At 29.2% G+C, this 8,216-nt stretch overlaps 1 long non-coding RNA gene across 1 annotated transcript; it reads left to right on the top strand.

Annotated features, from left to right (window-relative positions):
* Nucleotides 1-5,096: 5,096 nt before the first annotated feature.
* LOC121971599 lies at nt 5,097-7,657 on the top strand. Its single transcript, XR_006109175.1, has 4 exons — nt 5,097-5,533; nt 7,018-7,086; nt 7,162-7,245; nt 7,339-7,657. It is a non-coding gene; the product is annotated as an uncharacterized LOC121971599 (long non-coding RNA).
* The last annotated feature ends 559 nt before the right edge of the window (nt 7,658-8,216 follow it).

The raw sequence follows: 8,216 nt of genomic DNA, 5'->3' as shown, positions 1-8,216 counted from the left end.
CATATTGTCAAACATCGAAATCCTAGAGGCCAATTGCACCAACAATCTATCCCATTTTGATGTTTGACAATTTTCTTAAGTTAGACTTGAGTCTTTTAAGGGTTAATTCTCAAGATTTGAGAAATTCGAAAAAGTTTGAGAGGTGGTTAGGAATGTTTTTAACTTAACTTCAGATTTTTCTAACTTAAGATATTACTCTCCCCCTTTGGCACACATCAAAAGGATATGAACTTAAGGGTTTGTTTCTATTAGGTTTTGCATCAACAATGTGCGAAAACCTTTTTGAAAGTAAGTTTTCTAAGTGACAAAAGTGACTTTTGAGAGTTTAAGTTACGTTTTGATAGTGTATTTTCAAAATATTTTTCTAAGTGACAAAAGTGTTTTCACAAAAATTTGTAAAGCAAAGAGTAATTTTGTAAAAGATTATGAAAATAATTTTTCAAACTTAGTTTCAAAGATTTTCAATAGTAGTTTTTTAAATATTACTTTTAGTCTTTTAAATAGGGCTTCCCCTTAACCTGACACATTCTTAGGACTTCTTGTTAACCACAAGGAAAACTTCCTATGTGTCTAGGGGGTTGGTCCAAATTGAAGGTAAGTTTTCAAAACAGTTTAAAAAAATTTGAAAGTGATTGTGCACCAAACCCTTTTAAGAAGACCTTCTCAACTTAAGTTTTAAAATGTTTACTAAGTAACAAGATAATTTTTTTAAAAATTATTTTAAGTCGTAATGATTTTTTTTTGAAAAGCATAGAGTATTTTTTATATAAAATAAATTTGTAAAATAATTTTCAAGATGATTAAAAAGTTTTGAAAATATTTTAAGAGTATTTTTCAAATAAAGTGTGAGAAGGTTATTCAAAATATTTTCGTATTTATAGATTTTTCTAATATTTTTACAAAAATAATTTTCAAAATATTTTGCAAACATAATTCTCAAAAACACCTCTCCTGATGTCAACACTCCCCCTGAAGTTAACACTCCCCTTGAAGTCAACACTGGGTTTGGGTACCTAAGTGTTCTAGGGGATTTAGGGTTAGCAATATTTTTCTACATAATTATCTCTATAAACTTGATATAATTGGTCATTTATTAAACACCTAGCTTAAAAGATAATTAATTTTAGATTTAGGTGTATTAAAATAATTTGTTACTAATTTAATACTTATTTGTTTAAAATAGTTTAAATTTTGTATTAATAGATTGAGTTAATTTAATGAAAATCTTATTTATAATATTTATTTCATTTTTTGTTTTAAGTAGGATTAATTAAGTGTGTAGTCAGTATTAATTCAAAATTGAATAAATTTGTACATTAATTAATCTGTTATTATTATAATTATTATTTTTTTTTAAAAAAATAAGATTAAGAATTAAATAAATTAATTAAATAAGTTGTTAATTTCAAGGTGTTAAATTACATTTAAGTAACATAGACTTAGAATTAATTTTAATTTAACTTTAAGTTTGGGTTTAGTTTAAATTTAACTTAATTAAAATTTAATTTAAAGTTTAAGTTTAATTTTAAATTTAAGTTTTATTTTAAGTTTAAATTTTAAGTTTAAAGTTTAATTTTTAACTTAATTTAAGTTTTAAGTTTAACATAATTTAATTAGTTTAATTTAATTTAGAAAATTTTAAATCAGTATTAATTTAATTTAATTTTTAGTTAAGTAGATTTTAAATTTGATTTTTAACTTAAGTTTTAGTTTTGATGAAGTTAGCTTAAAATAATTTTAAATTTGTTTTTAGTTTTGATAATTTTTAGGTAAAATAATTTTTGAAAGAATTTTTTAAAAGGTTTTTTTTAAATATTTTTTTTAAAATGAAATTTTTAAAGAGTTTTTGAAATGAATTTTTTAAAGAATTTTTAAAATGAAATTTTTAAAGAGTTTTTGAAATGAATTTTTAAGGAGTTTTTTAAAATGAAATTTTTAAAGAGTTTTTTAAATAAATTTTTAAAATGAATTTTTAAAGAGTTTTTTAAAATGAAATTTTTAAAGAGTTTTTGAAATGAATTTTTAAAGAGTTTTTAAAATGAAATTTTTAAAGAGTTTTTGAAATGAATTTTTAAAGAGTTTTTAAAATGAAATTTTTAAAGAGATTTTCGAATGAATTTTTAAAATGAATTTTTAAATAATTTTTTAAAATAAAAATTTTAAAGAGTTTTTGAAATGAATTTTTAAAATGATTTTTATAATGAATTTTTAAAAAAGTTTTTTTAAAAGAATTTTTAAATTATTTTTAAAGTTTTTAAAAAAAATTTTAAAATAATTTTTAAAGTTTTAAAAGAATTTTTAAAATAATTTTTTAAAGTTTTTAAAAGAATTTTTAAAGTTTTTTTAAAAAAATTTTTAAAAAAGTTTTAAAGTTTTTAAAAGATTTTTTAAAATAATTTTAAAAGTTTTAATAGATTTTTTATTAAAAAATAATTTTTAAAGTTTTTAAAAGAATTTTTAAAGTTTTAAAAGAATTTTTTAAAATAATTTTTAATGTTTTTCTTAAAGAATTTTTAAAATTGTTTTTAAGGTTTTTACAAGAATTTGTAAAGTTAGTTTTTTTTAAAGTTTTTAAAAGACTTTTTAAAATAATTTTTAAAGTTTTTATTAAAAATTTTTAAAATCAAAGTTTTTTTAAAATAATTTTTAAGATAATTTTTAAAGTTTTTAAAAGAATTTTTTTAAAGTTTTTATACAAAATTTAAAATAATTTTTAAAGTTTTTTTAAAAGGATTTTAAAAACAATTTTTTAAAGTTCTTAAAAGAATTTTAAAAATAATTAAAAGAATTATTTAAAATAATTTTTAAAGTTTTAAAATAAAATTTTTTAAAATAATTTTTAAAGTCTTAAAAGAATTTTTAAAGTAATTTTAAAATTTTAAAAGAATTTTTAAAAATAATTTTTAAAGTTTTAAAATATTTATTTTTAAAAAATAATTTTTAAAATTTTAAAAGAATTTTTAAAAATAATTTTAAAAGTTTTTTAAGATAATTTTTAAAGTTTTTTTAAAAAAATTTTATAAAGTTTTTAAAATAATTTTTAAAAATAATTTTTAAAAATTTTAAAATAATTTTTAAAGTTTTAAAAGAATTTTTTTAAAAATAATTTTTGATGTTTTAAATGAATTTTTTAAAATAATTTTTACAATGATTTTTTATGTAAATTTGATTTAATTTGATTTAATTTTAATTTAATTTAATTTAATTCAATTTAATTTAATAATTAAATTTTATTTAATTGAGTCTTTAGTCATCTCACCCGATCTAGGTTTTAAATCGGGAAATCCTATAATTTTATGAGATGAATTAGGTTCAGTTTTAGAGTTTGGTTTAACTTTGTATTAAATTCAGGTTTAGTTTTGGGCTCAACAAATAGACATTCTTTGGATAAACTTCTGCGCTATGGTGAGTCACTTGGACGTTATTAGAGTAACCATGCCTTCGAGGTTTTCCAAATAGTCTTATCCACTGAACTTAATACAAAACCTTGGTCTAACTGGTTAGGATCCATAAAGGGTACCTTCGGTTAGTTCCACTTAGCCAATTGCACCAGGTCGAAGCCATATCTTCCTAGACATGCATAGATTAAGCTTCCCTAACGTACTATCATCCAAAACTTCACCAGTACCATAGGTCAAAGTTAAACTTGGTTCCTTTCTAATTAGTCCTAATTACCCTGCCGGATAGGTTAGTTTGGGTTACCTTGTCGGGTAGGTTAGTTTTGGAGGTGCCAGCTATTCTAGAGCCTCCCCCTGAATTATTGGCCTTTATTTTTAATTTTTAGTTCTTGGTTTATGTTTGTTCTTTTTATAATTATAATTGACTTGGTGATATTCTAAGTCTTGGTGGGGTTTAAAATATTTAGATTTTGAATTTGTTGGTCGAGGTTTATATTTTGGTTTTTGAGTTGATTTATTTGATTTTACATAATATATTTTTTCTTTGGGTACGTAGTATTGGTTTAGTCCTACTTGCATGGTTAAGCACACTTTCGGAACCCAAGTTTTACTTGATTGTTTGTGTTGGGTTATTAACGATTTAAATGTTTTATTCGAACTTGACTTGTAGCCAAGCCCGATTTTGTTGTAGAATACCTTTTGATTATTTAAAATTAGATCTAAATTCTTAAATCTTGTTGTAAATTTTTCTAAGAGATCTTTTAATTTATTAACTTCTATTTTTAAATTTTCCTCCTCAAGTGTTGGGTCTTGAGTTGGATTTGAATTTTTGATTTGTTCCTTGAGATTTTGATTTTCCTCAATGAGAAATTTATTTTCTTTTTCTAATGTAATTATTTTACTATTCAGACATGCAATAATTTTAAAAAAATTTCTATTCAAATTAAAGTTTACTTCTTCGGGACCTTCGGAAACGAGTATGGACTTATGGCTCGATTCGGGTTCTGATCCGTCTTCCGATTCTTCGTCCAATTCTTCTTCTAGGGCCATCAGCGCGAGGTGGCTCTGGTGCTTCTTATCTTCGACCTTCGATTCATCTGAGGAAGAGTCGTCCCAAGTCGCTTTGAAAGCCTTCTTCTTAGATGTTTTTATCTTGTCGCTCTTTAGTTTCGGACACTCGTTCTTGTAGTGACCCTTCTTGTTGCATCCGAAGCAGGTCACGTTTCTCGATTCATTTTGAGAGTTGATGTTTTGTAGGTCCTTCTTGTTGAAGATTTTCTTTCTCTTGGTGAACATTTTCCTTACCAGGTTCACCAGGTATCCTTCATCTTCAGAGTCCTGGTCAGACGATCCTCAACCTCAGGCTTGTTTTTCATCCTTCCCTTGGATGAACCTGTAAACAAAGCTACACCTTTCTCGGTCCCGACGTTAATTTGCTCGTGCAATTCTTGAGTTTGCTCATGCAATTCTAATTCGTAAAATAGCTTGTCTAATTTTAATTTCACTACAAGAAAAATTAGATTTTACAACACTTAAAAGATAACGTTTTTTTTTTTAAAAGTGTTGTCTTTTTTTTTTTAACAACATTTTATTAGTGTTTAAACCACCAATTGATATTTGACTAAAACTTTTAACTTACCCAATTATTTTTCCGCCCCACATCCTCCCACAGGACCCACACGCTACAAAGCCTCACACCGAAAACAGAAAACCCTCACTCGTCGAAACCACTGACCCTAAGCTCCGTCTCCGTCTTCGTCAACTTCTTGATCCCAGCACAAGCGCAGGAGGGCCTCCTTGGTAGGTTTCAGGATCGGCTCCCCCTATGGCTGTGCAAGTTTTTTTTTAGGGCAAGAGGGAGGTGTACATGAGAGTAGAAGATCAAGGAGTTCTGGACGGAGTTCTTGGTGAATAGTTGGGGTGCATCAACGGCATGGTCAGGGTCACCTTCAGCTATCCACTCGACACGCTCCGTATCCGCCTGCAACAGCCACCGCCGACTCTCGCTTCCTCAAATTCCTTCGCCCTTGCCCGATGATCCATCTCGGGCATCGACCTCCTTCGTAGAATCGTCGCTCGGGAGGGCCTCACAGTGCTTTACCGCAGCATGGTCGCGCTGCTCACCTCCGTTTCAGGTACCCGTCCTCCCCTTTCTCTGATTAGCTTCAAGGGAACTAGATCGAATGAAGTTCAGATCCAAGTAAGCAGTCCCTTCTCTTAGCTTCAAATCATTGAAAGCTAAGAGTTGAGTTGGTTCAAATGGATTGGCATTGACATTGCTATCGACAGCAGCATAATTGATACATTTTGATCAGACGCTGTAGGAGTTAACGGAGTGTGGGTGGTGATGGGTTTGACAAGGTAATGCTTAAAAGGCTGATTATGTCTTGTTCTTTGGTTGAAGTGTTAACTGAAGTTGGAGGATCAGGAAGTGCTGGAGCATTACTGGCTGAAGGAGGTGATGATGCCTCCATGCTTCCTGCTATGGAGGAAGCTGTAACATCAGTTCCATTTCGAGAGCCCAAATGATCACTGGTTGCAACGGAGCTGCTTCTAGAATTTGGTGGATTGACTTTGGAGTTCCTGCACAAGCACAGACATGTTTTTAACCAGTCTTTTTTCTTTCTTTCTAAATATGGTAGATTAGATACCTAAAACTAACCTGCTAGCTGACTGAGCATAATCATCGTCTTCGTCTTCCTCTTCCTCATCATACTGACTAGCAGATTGAGGCACAATTGGAGTTCTTGGAAGGGATTCAGAGACTTCAGGTTTTGTAGGTTGAGGTGCCACGGGTCCCTTTCGATCAACTCAGATGCACCAGCTTGCAGAGGTGAACCAGAAGCAATAGCATCGTGCTTTGCAAGTACATTTTGCAAGTCATCATTCAATTCAAGGCCTTGACCTAACAACTCCTCATCCCTGTGAACATGGCCGAGTACAATTTAGATAGTTTGGGCATAAAATTCTGCTAGAAGATGAAATGAGCCAAAGGAAGTCAACATATGAAAAAGGAAAAAAGGATCAAGTTCCACAATTGTCAGAAGATGATATGAGAAGTGGGAGGTTTGTTAAGTCATTGCAAATGATGAGGATTAACAATGTCAAGAAGTTACAGAATAAGGAACAATGATCAAAGTTGTCCAGAGAAGCTAAGAGAATAGTTTATTTGGATTTTTTTATGTGGTCCATGAGAGTTTGCGTTTGCCAAAAGGATGGGATTTTTTTTTAACTCTGGTATTTACTTCTAACTCAAGGATTTTCCATGTGTGTGGAACTGTCTTAAAGGTATACGATTTATTTACAGGTTATGGGAATTAAGAGGAAGATGTTTGCTAAGAAACGCTAAGTCGAGAAGGCTTTGATGAAGAAGACATAAGCTTCCTATACATCTCTATAGTTTCTGAGTGCTTACTGATGTATCCATGTTGTTGTTATTGTCTTTCCAATTTATAATCAGTTCATAATCGTGTGGTGCGGTCGAAATAATAGGCCAGTTTTAGTGGTTAGAGACAATGAAGGTTTTTGTTTTGAGCTTAGTTTCTTGAAACAAATTCATAGTTGAATTTAATGCTCAACTGTATAAAATTGTAAGCAATAGAACTAATTCTTTTTTCAGGCCAAAACAACAAAGAAGATTGTGTTGACACGCCAGAGCTGTAAGCATTATTCACATCATCCAATAAAAGTTTGTACTGATATTCTACCTCTCTGTCCTTTGTAATTTTTCCACCTATAGCTAATATCTATTTTGTTCTCTTAGAGATGCAAGCACTTTGAGATTGGAGGAGACAAAAAGGGCTAGGGAACTTCTCTCTTCTCGTTTGTTTTTTTTTCCAAATTCTAGGTGATGTTATGTTCTTATTTTCATTGAATATGATAGTCATTGATGTTATGAGAACTTGATTTATTTAATTTATCTACATTTCTGTGATTACAGGGAGCAACAACTACATGCTATGTGGCATTGCATCCGAACCTCAGGAGTGTGACTGGAAAGTACTTCGACGAAGAACTATCAAGAAGGCTTTGGGATTTAAGTGAGAAGATGGTTAAAGTCAATGAGTAAAGAGCATTCAAGTTAAGAGGATAAGTAGCATCTATCAAGATCCTTTAAGTTCATGTAATAAGATGTAGTTGATAGGACTAGTTTTGAGTATCTTCTAATTAAAATTTCTTTGTACACGAGTAATTATGTTTGTTATAGAAGTGTAAGGATGATAATTTATATATTTATCTCAGTTGTTTATTTAATAATATGTTGTTGATTGAAGTAGATTAGTTTTCATTTATCTTTTTTTGTCTTTGGTATTAAAAGATAATAGTTTAAAACTTCTTGTATTTTGCTAAAAAAAATAACGCTTTTTTATGCATTGTGAAACTGTTGTCTTAGCTAAAAAAGACAACGCTTTTTATGTGATGTCTTTAAAAAAGACAACGCTTTTTAAGTGTTGTCTTTAACAAAGACAACGCTTTTTATGCGTTGTCTTTGCAAAAAATGACAACGCTTTTAAAGCGTTGCAAAAGCGTTGTCTTTGCTACAAACGACAACGCTTTTAAAACATTGTCTTTGAGCAGACTTTTAACAACAGTGCTTTTAACAACGTTTTTTCAGCCACATAGACAACGCTTTTAAAGCGTTGTCTATTAGCTTTTTTTTTGTAGTGTTTAGATAAATTTTGTAGGCATCTACGATAGATGCCCACAAATTATTGCGCGGAAAAGCATTTAAAGTATACCTTAATAAATCTCGGTTCTCCATTTGATGGCCTATTGCGCGGAGTTCGTTGAGGATGTCCTTGATCCTCGCGTGAAGCT

Source organism: Zingiber officinale, chromosome 4A (genome assembly GCF_018446385.1).
Source record: "Zingiber officinale cultivar Zhangliang chromosome 4A, Zo_v1.1, whole genome shotgun sequence".
In the NCBI taxonomy this organism is placed as follows: Eukaryota; Viridiplantae; Streptophyta; class Magnoliopsida; order Zingiberales; family Zingiberaceae; genus Zingiber; species Zingiber officinale.
Note: the sequence above shows the minus strand (reverse complement) of the source record. Positions and strands in the feature narration are given on the sequence as shown.